Consider the following 25,192-nt stretch of genomic DNA (forward strand, 5'->3'; position numbering starts at 1 on the left):
CCTGGGCTACAGGTGTGTAGGGCCCTAGGCTACAGGTGTGTAGGGCCCTAGGCTACAGGTGTGTAGGGCCCTAGGCTACAGGTGTGTAGGGCCCCGGGCTACACCTGTGTAGGGCCCCGGGCTACACCTGTGTAGGGCCCCGGGCTACAGGTGTGTAGGGCCCCGGGCTACAGGTGTGTAGGGCCCCGGGCTACAGGTGTGTAGGGCCCCGGGCTACAGGTGTGTAGGGCCCTAGGCTACAGGTGTGTAGGGCCCTGGGCTACAGGTGTGTAGGGCCCTGGGCTACAGGTGTGTAGGGCCCTAGGCTACAGGTGTGTAGGGCCCTAGGCTACAGGTGTGTAGGGCCCTGGGCTACACCTGTGTAGGGCCCTAGGCTACAGGTGTGTAGGGCCCTAGGCTACAGGTGTGTAGGGCCCTGGGCTACACCTGTGTAGGGCCCCGGGCTACACCTGTGTAGTGCCCCGGGCTACACCTGTGAAGGGCACCGGGCTACACCTGTGTAGGGCCCCGGGCTACACCTGTGTAGTGCCCCGGGCTACACCTGTGAAGGGCCCCGGGCTACACCTGTGAAGGGCCCCGGGCTACACCTGTGTAGGGCCCCGGGCTACACCTGTGTAGGGCCCCGGGCTACACCTGTGTAGGGCCCCGGGCTACACCTGTGTAGGGCCCCGGGCTACACCTGTGTAGGGCCCCGGGCTACACCTGTGTAGGGCCCCGGGCTACACCTGTGTAGGGCCCCGGGCTACACCTGTGTAGGGCCCCGGGCTACACCTGTGTAGGGCCCCGGGCTACACCTGTGTAGGGCCCCGGGCTACACCTGTGTAGGGCCCCGGGCTACACCTGTGTAGGGCCCCGGGCTACACCTGTGTAGGGCCCCGGGCTACACCTGTGTAGGGCCCCGGGCTACACCTGTGTAGGGCCCCGGGCTACACCTGTGTAGGGCCCCGGGCTACACCTGTGTAGGGCCCCGGGCTACACCTGTGTAGGGCCCCGGGCTACACCTGTGTAGGGCCTTGGGCTACACCTGTGTAGGGCCCCGGGCTACACCTGTGTAGGGCCCCGGGCTACACCTGTGTAGGGCCCCGGGCTACACCTGTGTAGGGCCCCGGGCTACACCTGTGTAGGGCCCCGGGCTACACCTGTGTAGGGCCCCGGGCTACACCTGTGTAGGGCCCCGGGCTACACCTGTGTAGGGCCCCGGGCTACACCTGTGTAGGGCCCCGGGCTACACCTGTGTAGGGCCCCGGGCTACACCTGTGTAGGGCCCCGGGCTACACCTGTGTAGGGCCCCGGGCTACACCTGTGTAGGGCCCCGGGCTACACCTGTGTAGGGCCCCGGGCTACACCTGTGTAGGGCCCCGGGCTACACCTGTGTAGGGCCCCGGGCTACACCTGTGTAGGGCCCCGGGCTACACCTGTGTAGGGCCCCGGGCTACACCTGTGTAGGGCCCCGGGCTACACCTGTGTAGGGCCCTGGGCTACACCTGTGTAGGGCCCTGGGCTACACCTGTGTAGGGCCCCGGGCTACACCTGTGTAGGGCCCCGGGCTACACCTGTGTAGGGCCCCGGGCTACACCTGTGTAGGGCCCTGGGCTACACCTGTGTAGGGCCCTGGGCTACACGTGTGTAGGGCCCTGGGCTACACGTGTGCAGGGCCCCGGGCTACACGTGTGTAGGGCCCTGGGCTACACGTGTGTAGGGCCCTGGGCTACACGTGTGTAGGGCCCTGGGCTACACGTGTGTAGGGCCCTGGGCTACACGTGTGTAGGGCCCTGGGCTACACGTGTGTAGGGCCCTGGGCTACACGTGTGTAGGGCCCTGGGCTACACGTGTGTAGGGCCCTGGGCTACTCGTGTGTAGGGCCCTGGGCTACACGTGTGTAGGGCCCTGGGCTACACGTGTGTAGGGCCCTGGGCTACACGTGTGTAGGGCCCTGGGCTACACGTGTGTAGGGCCCTGGGCTACACGTGTGTAGGGCCCTGGGCTACACGTGTGTAGGGCCCTGGGCTACACGTGTGTAGGGCCCTGGGCTACACGTGTGTAGGGCCCTGGGCTACACGTGTGTAGGGCCCTAAGGCTACACGCGTGTAGGGCCCTAGGCTACACGTGTGTAGGGCCCTAGGCTACACGCGTGTAGGGCCCTAGGCTACACGCGTGTAGGGCCCTAGGCTACACGCGTGTAGGGCCCTAGGCTACACGTGTGTAGGGCCCTAGGCTACACGTGTGTAGGGCCCTAGGCTACACGTGTGTAGGGCCCTAGGCTACACGTGTGTAGGGCCCTAGGCTACACGTGTGTCGGGCCCTAGGCTACACGTGTGTAGGGCCCTGGGCCCTACACACGTGTAGGGCCCTGGGCTACACGTGTAGCCTAGGGCCCTACACACGTGTCAGGATAAGGCTTTAGGATGTTCCATCCTAAATCCTTATCCTGATCCCTTCCCAGTGCTATATAGTCGTAATGGCTTGGCGCTTTCTTCCCTGATAATTCTCCTCCCTGCGGTCCGTCCGAGACTAATTGTAATTATTAACACGTCGTACACTTCCAGTGTCCCTTCTGTCCCTTTGGACAGAAGGGGGCATTTGCCTGTCCCTTCTGTCCCTTTGGACAGAAGGGGGCATTTGCCTGTCCCTTCTGTCCCTTTGGACAGAAGGGGGCATTTGCTTGTCCCTTCTGTCCCTTTGGACAGAAGGGGGCATTTGCCTGTCCCTTCCTCTCATGTCTCTTCCGAGACAGGAGAGGAATGGACAGGCAAATGTAAGAGAGTAAGATGAAAGGTGAGGAGCAGGTAGGAGAAATGTAAGAATAGGATGAATGTAAGAATAAGGTAAAAATTGGATGAATGTAATAATAAGAATAAGAGGAAAAGTAAGAATAAGAAAAGGGGGCAGGAATAAGCAACACCAACAGCTTAAGGCAGGTCACGTTTGTTAAGAAGGTTGGGGCATGGGAGAGTGACTGTGACAGGCAAGAGTCAACACCAACAGCTTAAGGCAGGTCACGTTTGTTAAGAAGGTTGGGGCATGGGAGAGTGACTGTGACAGGCAAGAGTCAACACCAACAGCTTAAGGCAGGTCACGTTTGTTAAGAAGGTTGGGGCATGGGAGAGTGACTGTGACAGGCAAGAGTCAACACCAACAGCTTAAGGCAGGTCACGTTTGTTAAGAAGGTTGGGGCATGGGAGAGTGACTGTGACAGGCAAGAGTCAACACCAACAGCTTAAGGCAGGTCACGTTTGTTAAGAAGGTTGGGGCATGGGAGAGTGAGTGTGACAGGCAAGAGTCAACACCAACAGCTTAAGGCAGGTCACGTTTGTTAAGAAGGTTGGGGCATGGGAGAGTGACTGTGACAGGCAAGAGTCAACACCAACAGCTTAAGTCAGGTCACGTTTGTTAAGAAGGTTGGGGCATGGGAGAGTGACTGTGACAGGCAAGAGTCAACACCAACAAAGCCAGGACTAAGGTTCATGTTGGGAAGGTTGTGTATCAGAGCCCAGTCAACAAGACGGCGTCTGTGAAGAGTAGAGGCACCAAAGATTATTGTAGAAGACTAATAAATAGGATGATTAGAGTCCCTAACATGACGGAAGACTAATAAATAGGATGATTAGAGTCCCTAACATGACAGAAGACCAATCAATAGGATGATTAGAGTCCCTAACATGACAGAAGAGAGCACTGTTTGTGTCTGCAGACTTAAGACGTCTTTCGTGTTCCTTAAGTCTGTCATTAAGTGTACCGCCAGTTTCCCCAAAGTATTAGAGAGGACAAGACCAACAGGAAGTAGAGTAGACACCAGCAGCAGCAGCAGCAGCAGCAGCAGCAGCAGGAGCAGCAGCAGCAGCAACAGTGTGAACCACATTACAACGAAGTGTTGGTTGGTCGACAGGTGAACTTTATGTCAAGAGGACGACGGGTGTTAGTAAAAGTTTTGAGTTCAGATATGAAGGGAAGGCAGAGCACAGTGCTACTAGTGTTAGAAGCAGATTTGGGATAAAAGAAATTTCGTTTAGCTTGAGAAAAGGCACAGTTGATAAAATGCAAAGGGTAACCAAGGCGAGAGAATGATGGCCGAGAGACGAGACAATTCTATAAACAATGTTCCAGCGATGTGTAAATATTTCATTCAAAATGATCTACCAGAAATTTTAGCCAAATATCCCCAGTTTGCTAACTGTAGGTAGTAACTGAGTGATTGTAACCTATCCACCGCTGCCCACTGGATGGGGGGCGGTGTGCAGGACAAACATATCAATTGTGACACTAGCTCTCCACATATGTCAGTTGCTTAATTTAGAACCTGTACTTGTGGTCGATCTCGAACCCATTGTTGATGTGACGACTTATACTGAATGTTGTAACTAGCTCATCAAGACTGTAACTTGCTTAGCTAAATGAATTGTGGGGTTCAGTCCCTGAGCCCATTATGTGCCTCTCTAACCCTTTCCACTACCGCCCACAAGATGGGTATGGGGTTATCTTGAGGTTATCTTGAGATGATTTCGGGGCTTTAGTGTCCCCGCGGCCCGGTCCTCGACCAGGCCTCTACCCCCAGGAAGCAGCCCGTGACAGCTGACTAACTCCCAGGTACCTATTTAGTGCTAGGTAACAGGAGCATCAGTGGTGAAAGAAACTCTACCCATTGTTTCTTGCCGGCGCCCGGGATCGAACCCGGGACCACAGGATCACGCGTTCAGTGTTCTGCTCGCTCAGCCACCGGCTCCTTGTATACTGAGGTTCACAATAAATGAACTGAACTTAACAGGGAGGAGGATGGTAGGAAGTTAATGACGCAGGTGTCATCAGTTAATGACACAGGTGTCATCAGTTAATGACGCAGGTGTCAGCAGTTAATGATACAGGTGTCAGCAGTTAATGACACAGGTGTCAGCAGTTAATGACACAGGTGTCAGCAGTAAATGACACAGGTGTCAGCAGTAAATGACACAGGTGTCAGCAGTTAATGACACAGGTGTCAGCAGTAAATGACACAGGTGTCAGCAGTAAATGACACAGGTGTCAGCAGTAAATGACACAAGTGTCAGCAGTAAATGACACAGGTGTCAGCAGTAAATGACACAGGTGTCAGCAGTAAATGACACAGGTGTCAGCAGTTAATGACACAGGTGTCAGCAGTAAATGACACAGGTGTCAGCAGTTAATGACACAGGTGTCAGCAGTTAATGACACAGGTGTCAGCAGTTAATGACACAGGTGTCAGCAGTTAATGACACAGGTGTCAGCAGTTAATGACACAGGTGTCAGCAGTTAATGACAGGTGTCAGCAGTAAATGACACAGGTGTCAGCAGTAAATGACACAGGTGTCAGCAGTTAATGACACAGGTGTCAGCAGTTAATGACACAGGTGTCAGCAGTTAATGACACAGGTGTCAGCAGTTAATGACACAGGTGTCAGCAGTTAATGACACAGGTGTCAGCAGTTAATGACACAGGTGTCAGCAGTTAATGACAGGTGTCAGCAGTAAATGACACAGGTGTCAGCAGTAAATGACACAGGTGTCAGCAGTTAATGACACAGGTGTCAGCAGTAAATGACACAGGTGTCAGCAGTTAATGACACAGGTGTCAGCAGTTAACCACACAGGTGTCAGCAGTAAATAACACAGGTGTCAGCAGTAAATGACAGAGGTGTCAGCAGTAAATGACACAGGTGTCAGCAGTTAATGACACAGGTGTCAGCAGTTAACCACACAGGTGTCAGCAGTAAATAACACAGGTGTCAGCAGTAAATGACAGAGGTGTCATGCTGATTGAAGTTGGGGTAGATAATCTGGCGTCCAGACTCATAACTTCACCCGTATATATCTTAACCATATCTTCTCCACTTTGTATCTTTATCACTAGACAATTGATAGAGGCCAGCAAGGTTAATCCCCACCTTATCCATGAGGTCTTTACCACATAATCAAGGGTCAGATTCGCGAAGCAGTTACGCAAACACCTACGAACCTGTACATCTTTTCTCAATCTTTGGCGGCTTTGTTTACAATTATTAAACAGTTAATGAGCTGCGAAGCACCAGGACGCTGTTTATAACAATAACAACAGTTGATTGGCAAGTTTTCACGTTTGTAAACTGTTTAATAAATGTAACCAAAGCCGTCAAAGATTGAGGAAAGATGTACACGTTCGTAAGTGCTTGCGTAACTGCTTTCGTGAATCTGGATTATGTGACTCCACTACGTTAAAAAATCATCCCCAGCTCGTATCCCCTCCGTAACATTAGCATTTGTTTTCAAGTATTCTCTACAAACTGTCATTACGTGTCTTTCCTTGTCACAAATGTTGCAAACGAAATCCTTAAACCTGTGTACATGTTTACTCAAACTTGGGCGGCTTTATTGACATTTATTAAGGGTTCGTGAAATCTAAAGCCCCAGCTGGAGACTTAATAACATTTACAACATGTGATTAGCAAGTTTCAATGCTCATAAATTGTTAAATATATGTAAATATATTCGTCGAATATTGAGCAAAGATGCACAGGTGCTTAAGACGTCGCAGGAATATTGAGCAAAGATGCACAGGTGCTTAAGACGTCGCAGGAATATTGAGCAAAGATGCACAGGTGCTTAAGACGTCGCAGGAATATTGAGCAAAGATGCACAGGTGCTTAAGACGTCGCAGGAAAGCTTGTTGAATCCGAGCGCAGATCTCCACAGGTCTTAGTATGTCCATATAGCTCCAGCACGTACCAGCCCGTCCTCCTAAGCTTCCCCAACGTCCAGAAACGGTCGTACTAAGTGCCCTTATCCTAACCTAACCAGAGGATCCAACATAGAAAACGAGACAGTATTTCATTTTCGCCAGTCGCTGCCATTTTTCTAGTACGACAATTTTTGGCCTTAGACAGAGTATATGTCAAAATGGGACGTGCTATTAGCTGGACGGGTTGGACGTGCCCTCACTGGACGGGTTGGACGTGCCCCCACTGGACGGGTTGGACGTGCCCACACTGGACGGGTTGGACGTGCCCCCACTGGACGGATTGGACGTGCCCCCACTGGACGGGTTGGACGTGCCCTCACTGGACGGGTTGGACGTGCCCACACTGGACGGGTTGGACGTGCCCACACTGGACGGGTTGGACGTGCCCCCACTGGACGGGTTGGACGTGCCCTCACTGGACGGGTTGGACGTGCCCTCACTGGACGGGTTGGACGTGCCCTCACTGGACGGGTTGGACGTGCCCTCACTGGACGGGTTGGACGTGCCCTCACTGGACGGATTGGACGTGCCCTCACTGGACGGGTTGGACGTGCCTTCACTGGACGGGTTGGACATGCCCTCACTGGACGGGTTGGACGTGCCCTCACTGGACGGGTTGGACGTGCCCTCACTGGACGGGTTGGACGTGCCCCCACTGGACGGGTTGGACGTGCCCCCACTGGACGGGTTGGACGTGCCCCCACTGGACGGGTTGGACGTGCCCCCACTGGACGGGTTGGACGTGCCCCCACTGGACGGGTTGGACGTGCCCCCACTGGACGGGTTGGACGTGCCCCCACTGGACGGGTTGGACGTGCCCCCACTGGACGGGTTGGACGTGCCCCCACTGGACGGGTTGGACGTGCCCCCACTGGACGGGTTGGACGTGCCCCCACTGGACGGGTTGGACGTGCCCTCACTGGACGGGTTGGACGTGCCCTCACTGGACGGGTTGGACGTGCCCTCACTGGACGGGTTGGACGTGCCCTCACTGCTCCCAGCATCAACTGCTAGCTGAGCTCTCAGCCTCTGCTATCACTGCCTGTTCTTGGCTCACTATACAGCAGTGCCTGTTCTTGGTTCACTATACAGCAGTGCCTGTTCTTGGCTCGCTCTACAGCAGTGCCTGTTCTTGGCTCACTATACAGCAGTGCCTGTTCTTGGCTCGCTCTACAGCAGTGCCTGTTCTTGGCTCACTATACAGCAGTGCCTGTTCTTGGCTCGCTCTACAGCAGTGCCTGTTCTTGGCTCGCTCTACAGCAGTGCCTGTTCTTGGCTCGCTCTACAGCAGTGCCTGTTCTTAGCTCGCTCTACAGCAGTGCCTGTTCTTAGCTCGCTCTACAGCAGTGCCTGTTCTTAGCTCGCTCTACAGCAGTGCCTGTTCTTGGCTCACTATAGAGCAGTGCCTGTTCTTAGCTCGCTCTACAGCAGTGCCTGTTCTTAGCTCGCTCTACAGCAGTGCCTGTTCTTAGCTCGCTCTACAGCAGTGCCTGTTCTTAGCTCGCTCTACAGCAGTGCCTGTTCTTAGCTCGCTCTACAGCAGTGCCTGTTCTTAGCTCGCTCTACAGCAGTGCCTGTTCTTAGCTCGCTCTACAGCAGTGCCTGTTCTTGGCTCGCTTTACAGCAGTGCCTGTTCTTGGCTCGCTCTACAGCAGTGCCTGTTCTTAGCTCGCTCTACAGCAGTGCCTGTTCTTAGCTCGCTCTACAGCAGTGCCTGTTCTTGGCTCACTATAGAGCAGTGCCTGTTCTTAGCTCGCTCTACAGCAGTGCCTGTTCTTAGCTCGCTCTACAGCAGTGCCTGTTCTTAGCTCGCTCTACAGCAGTGCCTGTTCTTGGCTCGCTTTACAGCAGTGCCTGTTCTTGGCTCGCTCTACAGCAGTGCCTGTTCTTAGCTCGCTCTACAGCAGTGCCTGTTCTTAGCTCGCTCTACAGCAGTGCCTGTTCTTGGCTCACTATAGAGCAGTGCCTGTTCTTAGCTCGCTCTACAGCAGTGCCTGTTCTTAGCTCGCTCTACAGCAGTGCCTGTTCTTAGCTCGCTCTACAGCAGTGCCTGTTCTTAGCTCGCTCTACAGCAGTGCCTGTTCTTAGCTCGCTCTACAGCAGTGCCTGTTCTTAGCTCGCTCTACAGCAGTGCCTGTTCTTAGCTCGCTCTACAGCAGTGCCTGTTCTTAGCTCGCTCTACAGCAGTGCCTGTTCTTAGCTCGCTCTACAGCAGTGCCTGTTCTTAGCTCGCTCTACAGCAGTGCCTGTTCTTAGCTCATTATACAGCAGTGCCTGTTCTTAGCTCGCTCTACAGCAGTGCCTGTTCTTAGCTCGCTCTACAGCAGTGCCTGTTCTTAGCTCATTATACAGCAGTGCCTGTTCTTAGCTCATTATACAGCAGTGCCTGTTCTTAGCTCGCTCTACAGCAGTGCCTGTTCTTAGCTCGCTCTACAGCAGTGCCTGTTCTTAGCTCGCTCTACAGCAGTGCCTGTTCTTAGCTCGCTCTACAGCAGTGCCTGTTCTTAGCTCACTATAGAGCAGTGCCTGTTCTTAGCTCGCTCTACAGCAGTGCCTGTTCTTAGCTCGCTCTACAGCAGTGCCTGTTCTTAGCTGGGCTGAATAAAGATCCCGCTAAGAACACGTCCCAAGAATTGACCGCAGACCCCTGTAGCCTGGCCTTGCACTTCACGCATCCCAATGTCCTCGTGTCCCTTAAAACGTCAAATTTTCGACGCATCACTGAAATTAAAAACACCCACAATTCTGACGTCTCTCTGGGGCGATTACCAACGACGTCAACAGATCGCTGATAACCACCCGTATTGGCCCAAGGCGATTGGGCAATTATCCACCTCAGGTGTGACGCTCGCTTGCTTCTTGAGGTTATCTTGAGATGTTTTCGGGGCTTTAGTGTCCCCGCGGCCCGGTCCTCGACCAGGCCTCCACCCCCCAGTAAGCAGCCCGTGACAGCTGACTAACACCCAGGTACCTATTTTACTGCTAGGTAACAGGGGCATAGGGTGAAAGAAACTCTGCCCATTGTTTCTCGCCGGCGCCTGGGATCGAACCCAGGACCACAGGATCACAAGTCCAGCGTGCTGTCCGCTCGGCCGACCGGCTCCCCATGACCGGCTACAACAGGTGCTTGGATAAGTACCTGTTGTACCCTATTAAACTTTACCCCCCCTTTGTAAATGAAGATCTCCCTATTGCATGACTACTGAAAACCCCTATTTGCTACTGAAGACCCCTTTTTTAATACTGAAGACCCCTATTTGCTATTGAAGACCCCTATTTATTTCTGAAGACCCCTATTTACTACTGAAGATCCCTATTTACTACTGAAGACCCCCCATTTACTACTGAAGACCCCCCCCATTTACTACTGAAGACCCCCATTTACTACTGAAGACCCCCCATTTACTACTGAAGACCCCCATTTACTACTGAAGACCATCATTTACTACTGAAGACCCTATATACTACTGAAGACCTCTATATATTACTGAAGACCCCTATTTACTACTGAAGACCCCTATTTACTACTGAAGACCCCTATTTACTACTGAAGATCCCTATTTACTACTGAAGATCCCTATTTACTACTGAAGACCCCTATTTACTACTGAAGACCCCTATTTACTACTGAAGATCCCTATTTACTACTGAAGATCCCTATTTACTACTGAAGACCCCCCCCCATTTACTACTGAAGACCCCCATTTACTACTGAAGACCCCCCATTTACTACTGAAGACCCCTATATATTACTGAAGACCCCTATTTACTACTGAAGACCCCCATTTACTACTGAAGACCCCCTATTTACTACTGAAGACCCTATTTGCTACTGAAAACCCCCCCATTTACTACTGAAGACCCTATATACTACTGAAGACCCTATTTACTACTGAAGACCCTATTTACTACTGAAGACCCCTATTTACTACTGAAGACCCTATTTACTACTGAAGACCCTATTTACTACTGAAGACCCCTATTTACTACTGAAGACCCTATTTACTACTGAAGACCCTATTTACTACTGAAGACCCTATTTACTACTGAAGACCCTATTTACTACTGAAGACCCCTATTTACTACTGAAGACCCTATTTACTACTGAAGACCCTATTTACTACTGAAGACCCTATTTGCTACTGAAAACCCCCCCCCATTTACTACTGAAGACCCTATATACTACTGAAGACCCTATTTACTACTGAAGACCCTATTTACTACTGAAGACCCCTATTTACTACTGAAGACCCTATTTACTACTGAAGACCCTATTTACTACTGAAGACCCCTATTTACTACTGAAGACCCTATTTACTACTGAAGACCCTATTTACTACTGAAGACCCTATTTACTACTGAAGACCCCTATTTACTACTGAAGACCCTATTTACTACTGAAGACCCTATTTACTACTGAAGACCCCTATTTACTACTGAAGACCCTATTTACTACTGAAGACCCTATTTACTACTGAAGACCCTATTTACTACTGAAGACCCCTATTTACTACTGAAGACCCTATTTACTACTGAAGATCCCTATTTCCTACTGAAGATCCCTATTTCCTACTGAAGATCCCTATTTCCTACTGAAGACCCCTATTTACTACTGAAGACCCCTATTTACTACTGAAGACCCTATTTACTACTGAAGACCCTATTTACTACTGAAGACCCCTATTTACTACTGAAGACCCTATTTACTACTGAAGACCCTATTTACTACTGAAGACCCTATTTACTACTGAAGACCCCTATTTACTACTGAAGACCCTATTTACTACTGAAGACCCCTATTTACTACTGAAGACCCCTATTTACTACTGAAGACCCTATTTCCTACTGAAGATCCCTATTTCCTACTGAAGATCCCTATTTACTACTGAAGACCCCCTATTTACTACTGAAGACCCCTCATTTACTACTGAAGACCCCTCATTTACTACTGAAGACCCTATTTCCTACTGAAGATCCCTATTTCCTACTGAAGATCCCTATTTACTACTGAAGACCCCCTATATACTACTGAAGACCCCCTATATACTACTGAAGACCCCCTATATACTACTGAAGACCCCTATTTACTACTGAAGACCCCTATTTACTACTGAAGACCCCTATTTACTACTGAAGACCCCCCATTTACTACTGAAGACCCCTATTTACTACTGAAGACCCCCTATTTACTACTGAAGACCCCTATTTACTACTGAAGACCCCTATTTACTACTGAAGACCCCTATTTACTACTGAAGACCCCTATTTACTACTGAAGACCCCTATTTGCTACTGAAGACCCTTATTTACTACTGAAGAACCCTATTTCCTACTGAAGAACCCTATTTACTACTGTAAACCCCTATTTACTACTGAAGACCCCTATTTACTACTGAAGACCCCTATTTACTACTGAAAGTGACCCGTCACTGCATGTAACTGGGGCCGGCTCAGCCAAGTTTACTGGGGACCAATAACCTAACTTAACCCCAGCTTAACTTAAACTGAACTGATTCAACCTTTTCACTCGAGAATTAATATAACATAAGTTTGTTTACACGTCAGAACGTCTAACTTTCCGCCCATGGGACTCTGTAGGGTGGACACCCCGTCACCACCCTGGCCAGTGTAGGGTGGACACCCCGTCACCACCCTGGCCAGTGTAGGGTGGACACCCCGTCACCACCCTGGCCAGTGTAGGGTGGACACCCCGTCACCACCCTGGCCAGTGTAGGGTGGACACCCCGTCACCACCCTGGCCAGTGTAGGGTGGACACCCCGTCACCACCCTGGCCAGTGTAGGGTGGACACCCCGTCACCACCCTGGCCAGTGTAGGGTGGACACCCCGTCACCACCCTGGCCAGTGTAGGGTGGACACCCCGTCACCACCCTGGCCAGTGTAGGGTGGACACCCTGAGACAACAGTCATTATATATATATATATATATATATATATATATATATATATATATATATATATATATATATATATATATATATATATATATATATATGTATATATATATATATATATATATTAATTGAGGTATCAAAGGTGGTAATGGGGAGCGGGCGGGGGCAGGGTCGCCCGTGCCCGGTAGCCAAGACGTGTTTTTGTCTGGGTCAGCGGGCCCAGCGAGATTAATGGCTGGCTGATGGATTGCCACAAACAGGTTTGGGAAATTATTTCAATGGCTCGACTCACCAATATGTAATTTTATCATAAGGAAATTGGCAATAGTTCATATAACGGCCGGCTCGGCTTATGACAAGTTGGGAGGGTAATTGATATTGCCCGCAACGCATTGCGTAATTAGTGGCTTTAGGCATTGTATATACTAGCTCTATCTATATATCAATCCATTAATGTAACATCACTTGTATGTATGTACCTTACCTGAATAAACATATTTATTTATTTATTTATTTATTTATATATAGTTCATGTGGCGCCCCCTGGATAGTATATATATATATATATATATATATATATATATATATATATATATATATATATATATATATATATATATATATATATATGGAGGGGGGAGGGGTAAAGGGGGTGACATTCCAGGGGTAAGTAAGGTAACATCACTTGTATATTTCGTCGTGAAAGGGAGGGGGTGTGAGGTAGGGAGTTTTGGGACAGAGGAGGGTAGGAGCCTGGGACGGTTAGGGAAGGGCGGGGGTTAGGAAGGGGGTGGGGGGAGGGGGATAAGGGAAAGAGGGGATGGCGGTGGACCGTAGGAGCAGGAGGAGGTGAAGGGACGTAACGGGAGAGAATGTTGTTTAGTAAGAGCTGCGTGCCGATGGAGGAAGGTTGATGGGAAGGGCAAGGAAGTGATGGGGCCAGGGAAGGGCAAGGAAGTGATGGGGCCAGGGAAGGGCAAGGAAGTGATGGGGCCAGGGAAGGGCAAGGAAGTGATGGACCAGAGAAGGGCAAGGTAGTGATGGGCCAGGGAAGGGCAAGGAAGTGATGGACCAGGGAAGGGCAAGGTAGTGATGGACCAGGGAAGGGCAAGGAAGCGATGGACCAGAGAAGGGCAAGGAAATGATGGACCAGGGAAGGGCAAGGTAGTGATGGACCAGAGAAGGGCAAGGAAGTGATGGGCCAGAGAAAAGCAAGGAAGTGATGGGCCAGGGAAGGGCAAGGAAGTGATGGGCCAGGGAAGGGCAAGGAAGTGATGGGCCAGGGAAGGGCAAGGAAGTGATGGACCAGAGAAGGGCAAGGAAGTGATGGGCCAGGGAAGGGCAAGAAAGTGATGGACCAGAGAAGGGCAAGGAAGTGATGGGCCAGGGAAGGGCAAGGAAGTGATGGACCAGGGAAGGGCAAGGAAGTGATGGACCAGGGAAGGGCAAGGAAGTGATGGGCCAGGGAAGGGCAAGGTAGTGATGGGCCAGGGAAGGGCAAGGTAGTGATGGGCCAGGGAAGGGCAAGGAAGTGATGGACCAGGGAAGGGCAAGGAAGTGATGGACCAGGGAAGGGCAAGGAAGTGATGGACCAGGGAAGGGCAAGGAAGTGATGGACCAGGGAAGGGCAAGGAAGTGATGGACCAGGGAAGGGCAAGTGATGGACCAGGGAAGGGCAAGGAAGTGATGGACCAGGGAAGATCAAGGAAGTGATGGACCAGAGAAGGGCAAGGAAGTGATGGACCAGGGAAGGGCAAGGAAGTGATGGGCCAGGGAAGGGCAAGGTAGTGATGGGCCAGGGAAGGGCAAGGTAGTGATGGGCCAGGGAAGGGCAAGGAAGTGATGGACCAGGGAAGGGCAAGGAAGTGATGGACCAGGGAAGGGCAAGGAAGTGATGGACCAGGGAAGGGCAAGGAAGTGATGGACCAGGGAAGGGCAAGGAAGTGATGGACCAGGGAAGGGCAAGGAAGTGATGGACCAGGGAAGGGCAAGTGATGGACCAGGGAAGGGCAAGGAAGTGATGGACCAGGGAAGATCAAGGAAGTGATGGACCAGGGAAGGGCAAGGAAGTGATGGACCAGAGAAGGGCAAGGAAGTGATGGACCAGAGAAGGGCAAGGAATTGATGGACCAGAGAAGGGCAAGGAAGTGATGGACCAGAGAAGGGCAAGGAAGTGATGGACCAGAGAAGGGCAAGGAAGTGATGGACCAGAGAAGGGCAAGGAAGTGATGGACCTGAGAAGGGCAAGGAAGTGATGGACCAGAGAAGGGCAAGGAAGTGATGGACCTGAGAAGGGCAAGGAAGTGATGGTCCAGGGAAGGGCAAGGAAGTGATGGACCTGAGAAGGGCAAGGAAGTGATGGTCCAGGGAAGGGCAAGGAAGTGATGGACCTGAGAAGGGCAAGGAAGTGATGGACCAGGGAAGGGCAAGTGATGGACCAGGGAAGGGCAAGGAAGTGATGGGCCAGGGAAGGGCAAGTGATGGACCAGGGAAGGGCAAGGAAGTGATGGACCAGGGAAGGGCAAGGAAGTGATGGACCAGGGAAGGGCAAGGAAGTGATGGGCCAGGGAAGGGCAAGGAAGTGATGGGCCAGGGAAGGGCAAGTGATGGACCAGGGAAGGGCAAGGAAGTGATGGACCACTGAAGGGGAAGAAAGTGATGGACCAGGGAAGGGCAAGGAAGTGATGGACCAGAGAAGGGCAAGGAAGTGATGGACCATTGAAGGGGAAGGAAGTGATGGACCAGGGAAGGGCAAGGAAGTGATGGACCATTGAAGGGCAAGGAAGTGATGGGCCAGGGAAGGGCAAGTGATGGACCAGGGAAGGGGAAGGAAGTGATGGACCAGGGAAGGGCAAGTGATGGACCAGGGACCACAAAAGGTGCAGTTGTGACCAGGTTAAGGTGTAGGTGTTGGGGAGACAAGACTCGGAGAGTATAGTGGTGTAGTGGTGTAGTTCAGCCTTGTTACAGCCGTCGCTCTCTTGGTACGTCTTAATATATTTGCTACACAGTGATCTTCACTGATGCTGCTACAGTGACGACTGTCAGTGTGCGCGCGCGCAGGTGGGGTGGGTGTGTGCGCGCGCATGTGGGGTGGGTGTGTGCGCGCGCAGGTTGGTGGGTGTGTGCGCGCGCATGTGGGGTGGGTGTGTGCGCGCGCATGTGGGGTGGGTGTGCGCGCGCGCAGGTTGGTGAGTGTGCGCGCGCGCAGGTTGGTGGGTGTGGGCGCGCGCAGGTGGGTGGGGTAGGTGGGTGTGCGCGCGCGCACGTGCGAGGGAAGGTGGGTGTGCGCAGGTTGACTGATGTTTGGGGGTGTTAAAAACTTTATATATTTAAATTTCGACTTTGCATAATAAGAACAACTCATGTTTACTGCATAAAGTTGAGAAGAAAAACCCGCCAAGTTAAAGTGGCCGGAAGAGATGAAAAGTGGCAACAATATTAACTTTTTTTTTATTTACCCCCGTAAGACATTCTTACCCTCATGAAGCTCTTTGGAAATGTACACTTTACTGGGCGGACAGAACACTGGACGCGTGATCCTGTGGTCCCGGGTTCGATCCCGGGCACCGGCGAGAAACAATGGGCAGAGTTTCTTTCATCCTGATGTTACCTAGCAGTAAAATAGGTACCTGGGAGTTAGTCAGCTGTCACGGGCTGGTTCCTGGGGGTGGAGGCCTGGACCGGGCCGCGAGGACAGTAAGCCGCGAAATCATCTCAAGATAACCTCAAGATTACTAAGATTCGATGAGTATAGCCTTTATCTTGTTTGTGTATGAATCTATGATATAAACTTTATGATATAAACACTCAGGGATTGAACAAATCCACAAAGGCCTTGACGAAGATTCGAACCTGCGTCCGAGAACACCCCAGACGCTGCCTTAATCGACCGAGCTACGACATCTTGAGGTTATCTTGAGATGATTTCGGGGCTTTAGTGTCCCCGCGGCCCGGTCCTCGACCAGGCCTCCACCCCCAGGAAGCAGCCCGTGACAGCTGACTAACACCCAGGTACCTATTTACTGCAAGGTAACAGGGGCATTCAGGGTGAAAGAAACTTTGCCCATTTGTTTCTGCCTCGTGCGGGAATCGAACCCTCGCCACAGAATCACGAGTCCTGCGCGCTATCCACCAGGCTACGAGGCCCCTACGACATGGTATAACAATTGCAACCAGAAATTCTACTGAATTAACTTTGACGTCTTACTTTACTTACTGAATTTACTTTACTTGCCCTTCACTGAGGGTTCGTTTGGGTGACTGACAGCGTCTTCTTGTTCTTGTAGTAAATTGTTAACTTGTGCGCCATAAGACAAGACAGTAAACAGTTTACAAGACAAGACAGTAAACAGTTTACAAGAAGTGGAAGAAGTCTTAGCAAATTGCTCATGAACAACTCTCCCGACACCAAGTGAAACGCCTTAAAAAAAACAGAGGAGAATGTCGTTTATACCTTCACGTGCCCACTTGAGGAAAGTCAGCCCCGATGATCTCAATATATAGGCAAGACATTTTCATTTTCAAGAGGAAACTAGATTTATTCCTCCAAGGAGTGCCGGACCAACCGGGCTGTGGTGGGTATGAGGGCCTGCGGGCCGCTCCAAGCAACAGCCTGGTGGACCAAACTCTCACAAGTCAAGCCTGGCCTCGGGCCGGGCTTGGGGAGTAGAAGAACTCCCAGAACCCCATCAACCAGGTATCATCCAGGTAAGACAACATCTCTTCCAAGACACCTAACACTGCTCAAACAACACAGCTCCGTCAAAAAATACATAAACATATTATTTGTCATAATTAAATTGCATCAACTTTCCCCATTAAAAAAAAAAAAATCCCCTTCTGCCTTTGAAGATGATGACCAGACCACACACTAGAAATTGAAGAGACGACGACGTTTCGGTCCGTCCTGGACCATTCTCAAGTCGATTGTGATGAGGACAGGTAGGGACAGGCATTAAATAGGCAAGAGAGAGAGCTGAGGAGGAAAGTCAGGTGTAGGGGATAGAAGTAATGAGAACTGCAGCAGGCCTATTGGCCCATACGAGGCAGCTCCATGAAGATGTTTGAAGATGTTGACCGACCCAACGGAACGCATCTCTTAGCACCAAGACAGGCAGTGAAATGAAGACAAGACCACACACTAGAATGTGAAGGGACGACGACGTTTCGGTCCGTCCTGGACCATTCTCAAGTCGATCATTCTCAATCGACTTGAGAATGGTCCAGGACGGACCGAAACGTCGTCGTCCCTTCACATTCTAGTGTGTGGTCTTGTCATCATACTTTAGCCACGTTATTGTGACTCATCGACTGCAGTGAAATGAACCTTGGAGAGTTAGTTTTTCATCTGCTTTCCTAAGTGAAGAACATAAGACACAAGAGCCATTGATCTCTTGTGTCATGTATACATGTATACATGTATACATGTATACAAGACGGCTGCTAATGTATATATAAACACGCTCATCAAACAATGCGGGCACAACTAAACAAGAAATCCGTTAGTTGAGGACTGTAGTATTTTGTACTTGCTTGGCATTAATAATTTTGTAACTAGCGTCAAAAATTGTTATTTGCTTAGCTAAACGAACTAGATGGTTCAGTTCCTGAACCGATTATGTGCCTCTGTAATCCTTTACACCACCGCCCACGGGATGGGTATGGGGTGCATAATAAAGAAAGAAATTGAAATTGGCTGATCCGCCCGTCCTCCTAACGTTTCCCCAACGTTAAGAAACTGTCGTACTAAAATCCTTTCCTAACCTACCAGAGAACCCAAAACAGAAAACGGGACAGTATGTCAATTTCGCGAACGCAACCATTATCTATTATGACGATTTTTAGCCTTAGGTAGAGTGGACGTCAAAATGGGACGTTCTGCTAGGAGGACGGGTTAGGTTGATAGGCTTTACGACATAAAAAAAAAAGTCCAGCCCGATCTAGGGCTTGTTACAGTAAACTGTTTACTGACCCATATTTTATATGTTGTATCCTCACACACCTTTATGCTAAGTGTGCGAGGATAATTATCCATAACTATCCATAACTAGCCATAATTAACTAAATCTATCAACCCGTTCTCGCACTTGCTTATAGTAAATATTGGCTTATTTAATAAGTGCATATGTGACATACTAATTGATTGTGAATATTTTAGTTTACCTTGAAAAGCTTCATAGAAAACACCGACCTCACCTAACCTTCTTAGTATGTTAAGATAAGCATCTTATTGCTTCTTAATTACAATTATTACTTAACCTGTACCGTTGATAGGTTAAGTAATAATTGTAAATAAGAAGCAATAAGATGCTTATCTTAACATACTAAGAAGGTTAGGTGAAGTCGGTGTTTTCTATGAAGCTTTTCAAGGTAAACTAAAATATTCACAATTAATTAGTATGTCACATATGCACTTATTAAATAAGCCAATATTGATTGTAAGCAAGTGCGAGAACGGGTTGAAATCTATTCAGCTATTATGAGCCATCGCTTGACCTGTTGTTGTAACCCGTTCTCGCAAATTTAATAAGTCAATATTGACTTATTAAATATGTGCATAGGTGACATACTTAACATAATAGACACCCTTAAAAAGATTCATAGAAAACACCGACCTTACCTAACCTACTTAGTATGTTAAGATAAGCATCTTATTGCTTCGTAATTACAATTATTACCTAACCTATAATAGGTATAGGTTAAGTAATAATTGTAATTACGAAGCAATAAGATGCTTATCTTAAGATACTAACAAGGTTAGGTAAGGTCGGTGTTTTCTATGAAGCTTTTTAAGGGTATCTATTATGTTTAGTATATCACCTATGCACGTAGTTAATAAGTCAATATTGACTTTACGAATTTGCGAGAACGGGTTGGTTCCTGCGAACCGTATGTGCATCATGTCCTCCTTTACTAACACTAAGATAATTTCACTTAACCAAAACTGGTCTAACAAACCTGTCTAAACTTACCTAGCTTAATTAGGAATAACCTAAGTTAGCCATCTGTACTAAACTGGCCTAACCTTGCCTTAGTCTTGCCTAACCTCACCTGATATAGATAAATGACTCGACGATAATAACTGGAGGACGAGAGACTATTGTTAATTTTAGTTCGATCGGTGTTTGCTGAAGCAGAAACAGTTGTTCCATCTTAATAGACCATGAACATGACTGTGGGCGTTGACTGTGTTCAGCTGGGATGCATTAGGCGTCTTGCGCCATGCTGGGATGCATTAGGCGTCTTGCGCCATGCTGGGATGCATTAGGCGTCTTGCGCCATGCTGGGATGCATTAGGCGTCTTGCGCCATGCTGGGAACAGCTTATTAAGCTACTTCCATCCAGATGCTCTAGGAGCCTCTTCCTCACGACCTTCTCCATCACCTTGCATGGTTTACAAGTTAGGGGAAACTGGCTTGTAGCTCAGTGCCTTCAAGCTGCGTCTCACATTTATTTATTTATTTATTTATTTATTTATTTAAATATATACAAGAAGGTACATTGGGTTTGTGAGAATACATTGGATAGTACAGTATTTACACTCTTGTAAAGCCACTAGTACGCGCAGCGTTTCGGGCAGGTCCTTAATCTAACAGATAATTTTAAGTAGGGAATTCCTATCAGAATTGATAAATGATAAAGATACATTGCAAGAGAAAAATGAGATGAGAGAGCTTGGTAAGTATATTAAAGCACATTGTTATATTAAAGCTCTGATTGATTACATTGACAGCTTGATTAGTAATTTAAACAAGATTAATAGACACCATACAGCAGATTGACAGCACATATAAGACAGCAATGATCACAATGGTAAAGATGTTCAGATTAGGTACATAAAGATTGGGAGACTGGGTAGCAAAAGATACAGATAAAGGAACAGACAAATGTTTGACGTCTAGGAGAGACGTATCAGAGAAACCTGAAGTCAACGTAAGAAATCTTCGCGTGGGTCAGTCAACGTCTTAAAAAAAAAAAAAAAAAGGTCCCTAATCACACATGTTTTATATTGAGTTAAAATATATAAAAAGCTGTGTAAAATATAGAAAATATAATTAGATTTGTTTATTTGTCAATTATCTCTATAATGTGATGAACATTTTACGGCATTTTTTTCATAAATGAATGTTTAAAACGCAATGTATATATTACACACATGCACATACAGTAAAAATAAAGATATAGACGCAATGAATATTAATTTTTTTCTACCTATCCTCCTGTGTTCGTAGTACTTATAGCAACGATGAGAACCATAGTATACATAGAACATAGAGAACATAGAGAACCATAGAACCCACCTACAACGAAATTCGTACGTAGAAATCTGAACCAGTGAGTCACAATAACGTGGCTAAAGTAAGTTGACCAGACCACACACTAGAAGGTGAAGGGGCTACGACGTTTCGGTCCGTCCTGGACCATTCTCAAGACCATTCTCACAATCGACTTGAGAATGTTCCAGGACGGACCGAAACGTCGTCGTCGTCCCTTCACCTTCTAGTGTGTGGTCTGGTTAACTGAGCTACCGAGTTGGACAAACCGCAAAGCTATTTTTCATTTGTTTGCTTTGACAAACAAAACCTATCCTCCCTAGGCCTAATATACAATATCTGAGGCCTAATATAATACATATGTGTACTATACTAAGCCTAAGAATATTTTAGCTGCATTTATTTTACAAGAATTTCTTACTAGTCAATATACTACTTTCTGAAAGCTAAGAACGTACGAATCCTGATTATTGACGATCGTCACAATAAATACTATCTACACAGGAGGACGGGGTCCAACAGGAGGACGGGGTCCAACAGGAGGACGGGGTCCAACAGGAGGACGGGGTCCAACAGGAGGACGGGGTCCAACAGGAGGACGGGGTCCAACAGGAGGACGGGGTCCAACAGGAGGACGGGGTCCAACAGGAGGACGGGGTCCAACAGGAGGACGGGGTCCAACAGGAGGACGGGGTCCAACAGGAGGACGGGGTCCAACAGGAGGACGGGGTCCAACAGGAGGACGGGGTCCAACAGGAGGACGGGGTCCAACAGGAGGACGGGGTCCAACAGGAGGACGGGGTCCAACAGGAGGATTGCTTGGCATATTTACTTTCGTTGGAATAACATATAGTAACCAAATTAACTTCACAAACTTATGGAAGTGTATTTATAATTAGTTCTATACAGGCCCCAACCAGAGGGTTGTTGATTTAGGAGGGACGACGATCGTGGGATCGGATGCGCCGCGGCGAAGTGTTAATCGCGAAGCCCGGAAAGGTGTAACGCCAAACCGAATCGCAAAACGATGACGCCAATCACTGGAAACTTATAAGCCTCGCGGCCAAGAAACATAAACGGATAGATGATTAGGGAGTCCCAAGAGTCCCTCAGGGTGACAAGCACCGGCCCCCCCCCCCCGCCCCCCCACAGAGAACACTGGGCAGCAAAACCAAAACTTGGCCCCCTCAGCTAAAACGTTAAAGTCATCCAGTGTCCTCCAGTAGAGCAAAGGGCCAGCTGCCCACCACGGCTGAGGGCACACCAGGAGCTCACCAACTCCCGGCACCTCTCGGCCAAGCCGCCGCCGGACACCGTCACCCCGCCGGGAGAACCAGCCAGAACACGTCAAAAAAATCTAGCAACAATCCCGTGCCCCAAGGTGATATGTGCGCCAGGCGTCGTACAACCGGACCGTTGAACAACAATGCCAAACGGAAGTATCAAATCCATAACGCGAAAACAGAAGGTGAACCTGCGGCTCCCAGGCGGAGGAGGTGTCCAGACGTCCACTGGTCGTCAAGGTTGAACCAGGAGTCCTCCCCAACAAGAGGGTCAAATCAGCGTCCTGCTTGAGGTGTGGCCTGCTGGAGCAACCCGTTCTCGCAAATTTAATAAGTCAATATTGACTTATTAAATATGTGCATAGGTGACATACTAAACATAATACCCTTAAAAAGCTTCATAGAAAACACCGACCTTACCTAACCTTGTTAGTATGTTAAAATAAGCATCTTATTGCTTCGTAATTACAATTATTACCTAACCTATACTTATAATAGGTTAAGTAACAATTGTAATTACGAAGCTATAAGATGCTTATTTTAACATACTAAGTAGGTTAGGTAAAGTCGGTGTTTTCTATGAAGCTTTTCAAGGAAAACTATTATGTTTAGTATGTCACCTATGCACGCAACTAATAAGTCAATATTGACTTATTAAATTTGCGAGAACGGGTTGGCTGGAGGACACAATGGTCTGTAGCAGGTCGTCTTGGTCATCTTAAGTACATGACTTTAGACTTTAATTTGAACTTACCTTTAACTCGAACGTCGTTGGCATCACCATGTTGCTATGAATCTGCTAATTAATACTGCCTTAACCAGGGGTAACTTGCTCCTTGTGCAGACGACGTGGCTCGGCTCTCTCGTAGTCTCGCTACCACAAACTAAAAGCTTTCAAAGCGTTTGTGAACTTCTGCTGCCGTTAAACTCGCAAAGAGGACGCACAAACACTATCATGTACTTAAATAACACTTAAAATCATTTACTTTCCATGAAGTTGTGCCAATGTAGAGTGCAAATACCACACGCGCGACTAGGCCGGTCCCTCACACCCCGTCCTCACTCACTAGTAAACACTAGGCCGGTCCCTCACACCCCGTCCTCACTCACTAGTAAACACTAGGCCGGTCCCTCACACCCCGTCCTCACTCACTAGTAAACACTAGGCCGGTCCCTCACACCCCGTCCTCACTCACTAGTAAACACTAGGCCGGTCCCTCACACCCCGTCCTCACTCACTAGTAAACACTAGGCCGGTCCCTCACACCCCGTCCTCACTCACTAGTAAACACTAGGCCGGTCCCTCACACCCCGTCCTCACTCACTAGTAAACACTAGGCCGGTCCCTCACACCCCGTCCTCACTCACTAGTAAACACTAGGCCGGTCCCTCACACCCCGTCCTCACTCACTAGTAAACACTAGGCCGGTCCCTCACACCCCGTCCTCACTCACTAGTAAACACTAGGCCGGTCCCTCACACCCCGTCCTCACTCACTAGTAAACACTAGGCCGGTCCCTCACACCCCGTCCTCACTCACTAGTAAACAACTTGTCCGGAACCCTTCTCGCTCTGTTCTATTCCTGACATTTGTAACATTCAACTATTTAAGAAAAAAAAATTAAAGCGTTCTTTACATTTTCAGTGGATTTAATTTATCTCTTAAACAAAATTTGAATTGCCATATATTTGGATGTCTTGAAATGTAGTCAACAGTGGACAGCTGGAAGAAAGGATCGTTTTCTAGTTGATATATTAATTTCATATCAGTGCTATCGCGTTTATTTTGTCTCTTCGAGACCCAAAAATGGGGTGAAGATATTTTTTAGGGTTGTGTTGATATGTGTGAGACTGTCAAAAGCCAAACAGTTAAAAGTATCTAGCCAATTGAAGCAGATATGAGAAAATCCAACCCATCCTCGACTCAAGTCCATTACATCCAGCGGTCGACCCCACAGACGAATTCATAAATTTTAACATGCTGTTCATTCAAAACGGGAATTTTCTCAAGTATAAATTAATATTATAATATATTAGCATATTGTGTATATATAGGCATAGGTTAGGTTAGGTGTTTAGGTTCTGTTGGCGATTATTTGTATTTGTAGTACGTGGGTGAAGCATTAACAGCGTTGTGGTTCGAACAAATTTCGTCAGTGAAGCACCTGTTCCGGAAGTGTTCGAACGTCATCAGTTATGAGTCGTGTGTAAACCGTTTTTCATTTATAAACACCTGGGGGATTGGCGGGTGTATAAACATCAGAGGTCCGCGGTTGTTCAACATCCTCCCAGCGAGTATAAGAAATATTGCCGGAACAACCGTGGATATCTTCAAGAGGAAACTAGATAGTTTCCTCCAAGGAGTGCCGAACCAACCGGGCTGTGGTGGGTATGTGGGCCTGCGGGCCGTTCCAAGCAACAGCCTGATGGACCAAACTCTCACAAGTCAAGCCTGGCCTCGGGCCGGGCTTGGGGAGTAGAAGATCTCCCAGAACCCTTGGTTGATACCTGGTTGATGGGGTTCTGGGAGTTCTACTCCCCAAGCCCGGCCCGAGGCCAGGCTTGACTTCCACTAGGCTGTTGCTTGGAGCGGCCCGCAGGCCCACATACCCACCACAGCCCGGTTGGTCAGGCACTCCTTGGAGGAATAAATCTAGTTTTCTCATAAAGATGTCCACGGTTGTTCCAGCAATATTTCTTATAGTCGCTGGGAGGACGATGAACAACCGTGGACCTCTGATGTTTATACAGTGTTCTCTGATTGTGCCTATGGCACCTCTGCTCTTCACTGGTTCAATTCTGCATTTTCTTCCATATCGTTCACTCCAGTACGTTGTTATTTTACTGTGTAGATTTGGGACCTGGCCCTCCAGTATTTTCCATGTGTATATTATTTGGTATCTCTCTCGTCTCCTTTCTAGAGTACATTTGGAGAGCTTTGAAACGATCCCAATAATTTTGGTGCTTTATCGCGTCTATGCGTGCCGTATAT

The 25,192-nt window shown here is 48.8% G+C and overlaps 1 protein-coding gene across 1 annotated transcript in view; it reads right to left on the reverse strand.

Moving 5' to 3' along the window:
- Positions 1-23,334, reverse strand: part of LOC123768078 (metalloreductase STEAP4) — a 460,818-nt gene extending 437,484 nt beyond the window's left edge. The window contains exon 1 of the mRNA XM_069307071.1: positions 22,955-23,334. The gene's annotated coding sequence lies outside the window, so the exon portion shown is untranslated. The remainder of the gene's footprint in view (positions 1-22,954) is intronic.
- Positions 23,335-25,192: the final 1,858 nt, after the last annotated feature.

Source organism: Procambarus clarkii, chromosome 59 (genome assembly GCF_040958095.1).
Source record: "Procambarus clarkii isolate CNS0578487 chromosome 59, FALCON_Pclarkii_2.0, whole genome shotgun sequence".
Classification (NCBI taxonomy): domain Eukaryota; kingdom Metazoa; phylum Arthropoda; class Malacostraca; order Decapoda; family Cambaridae; genus Procambarus; species Procambarus clarkii.